Source organism: Oncorhynchus mykiss, chromosome 13, assembly GCF_013265735.2.
Source record: "Oncorhynchus mykiss isolate Arlee chromosome 13, USDA_OmykA_1.1, whole genome shotgun sequence".
Lineage (NCBI taxonomy): Eukaryota > Metazoa > Chordata > Actinopteri > Salmoniformes > Salmonidae > Oncorhynchus > Oncorhynchus mykiss.
Window position 1 is genome coordinate 6,758,352 of NC_048577.1, and position 2,500 is coordinate 6,760,851.

The 2,500-nt window shown below is 44.1% G+C and overlaps 1 protein-coding gene across 2 annotated transcripts in view; it reads left to right on the forward strand.

Annotated features, from left to right (window-relative positions):
• LOC118938171 (pre-B-cell leukemia transcription factor 1-like) overlaps positions 1–2,500 on the forward strand; it is a 35,448-nt gene that overhangs the window by 24,227 nt on the left and 8,721 nt on the right. The gene's annotated exons all lie outside the window — the stretch shown is intronic.

The following is a 2,500-nucleotide window of genomic DNA, read 5'->3' on the forward strand; positions in this document are numbered from 1 at the left end:
GTCTTACTGAGATTTACTGTCAGGGCCCAGCTCTGACAGGGCCCAGGTCTGTCAGGGCCCAGGTCTGTCAGGGCCCAGGTCTGACAGGGCCCAGGTCTGACAGGGCCCAGGTCTGACAGGGCCCAGGTCTGTCAGGGCCCAGGTCTGTCAGGGCCCAGGTCTGACAGGGCCCAGGTCTGTCAGGGCCCAGGTCTGACAGGGCCCAGGTCTGACAGGGCCCAGGTCTGACAGGGCCCAGGTCTGTCAGGGCCCAGGTCTGACAGGGCCCAGGTCTGACAGGGCCCAGGTCTGTCAGGGCCCAGGTCTGACAGAATCTGTGCAGAAGATCTAGGTGCTGCTGTAGGCCCTACTTGTTTGGGGACAGAAGCACCAGATCACCAAACAGGAGACACGTTTGACTTCAGATTCCAAGGCCGGGTGCTGCAGACTGTTCTAGTGCCCTCGCCAATTCATTGATATATATGTTGAAGAGGGTGGGGCTCAAGCTGCATCCTCAAGCTTCACACTTGTTGTTGATGTACATTGATATTATGTTGTTTTTCCCCCAAGTCGAAAGCTTTTTGGAAATCAACAATGCATGAGAAGACTTTGCCTTTGTTTTGTTTGTCAATTAGGGTGTTCAGTAGATGGGCTGGTACTAGAGGTCGACCGATTATGATTTTTCAACGCCGATACCAATTAATCAGACGATTTTTAAAAATGTATTTGTAATAATGACAATTACAACAATATTGAGCAGAGCAAGGGGAATAACTACTCCAAGTCTCAGAGCGGGGGACGTTTGAAACGTTATTAGCGCGCACCCCGCTAACTAGCTAGCCATTTCACATCGGTTACACCAGCCTGATCTCGGGAGTTGATAGGCTTGAAGTCATAAACAGCGCAATGCTTGACGCACAACGAAGAGCTGCTGGCAAAACGCATGAAGGTGCTGTTTGAATTAATGCTTACGAGCCTGCTGGTGCCTACCACCGCTCAGTCAGACTGCTCTATCAAATCATAGACTTAGTTATAACATAATGACACACAGAAATACGAGCCTTAGGTCATTAATATGGCCGAATCCGGAAACTATCATCTCGAAAACAAAACGTTTATTCTTTCAGTGAAATATGGAACCGTTCTGTATTTTATCTAATGGGTGGCATCCCTCAGTCTAAATATTCCTGTTACATTGCAACCTTCAATGTTATGTCATAAATATGTACAATTCTGGCAAATTAGGCGCCCCAAACTGTTGCATATACCCTGACTCTGGGTGCAATGAACACAAGAGAAGTGACACAATTTCACCTGGTTAATATTGCCTGCTAACCTGGATTTATTTTAGCTAAATATGCAGGTTTAAGAATATATACTTCTGTGTATTTATTTTAAGAAAGGCATTGATGTTTATGGTTAGGTAAACATTGGAGCAACGATACGCACCACATCGATTATATGCAACACAGGACACGCTAGATAAACTAGTAATATCATCAACCATGTGTAGTTAACTAGTGATTATAATTGATTGATTGATTGTTTTTTATGGGATTAGTTTAATGCTTGCTAGCAATTTACCTTGGCTTACTGCATTCGCATAACAGTGCAATGAGAGGCAGGTGGTTAGAGCGTTGGACTAGTTAACCGTAAGGTTGCAAGATTGAATCCCCTGAGCTGACAAGGTGAAAATCTGTCGTTCTGCCCCTGAACAAGGCAGTTAACCCACTGTTCCTAGGCTGTCATTGAAAATAAGAATGTGTTCTTAACTGATTTGCCTAGTTAAATAAAGATAAAATAAAGGTGTCATTTTTTTATATTTTTATGAAAACTTGAAATCGGCCCAAATTAACCGGCCATTACGATTAATCGGTCGACGTCTAGTGTGCAGGGTGAATACGTGGTCTGTCGTACAGTAATTTGGTAAAAAGCCAATTCAACATTTGCTCAGTACATTGTTTTCACTGAAGAAATGTGCTCTCTCCCTCTTTGTCGATTTCTACTCTCTCCCTCACCTCTCTGTTCATCTCTCTCTGTTCATCTCTCTAACCTCTCTCTCTCTCCATCTCTCACCCCCACGTTCATCTCTCTAATCATCTTTTTCTCCCTCCCTCCCTCGCTCTCTCTCTATTCGTTTTTCTAACCCTTGTGCTTGTCTCTCTCTCTATTCATCTTTCTAACCCTTGTGCTTGTCTCTCTCTCTATTCATCTTTCTAACCCCTGTGCTTGTCTCTCTCTCTATTCATCTTTCTAACCCTTGTACTTGTCTCTCTCTCTATTCATCTTTCTAACCCCTGTGCTTGTCTCTCTCTCTATTCATCTTTCTAACCCTTGTACTTGTCTCTCTCTCTATTGGTCTTTCTAACCCTTGTGCTTGTCTCTCTCTCTATTCATCTTTCTAACCCTTGTGCTTGTCTCTCTCTCTATTCATCTTTCTAACCCTTGTACTTGTCTCTCTCTCTATTCATCTTTCTAACCCCTGTGCTTGTCTCTCTCTCTATTCGTCTTTCTAACCCTT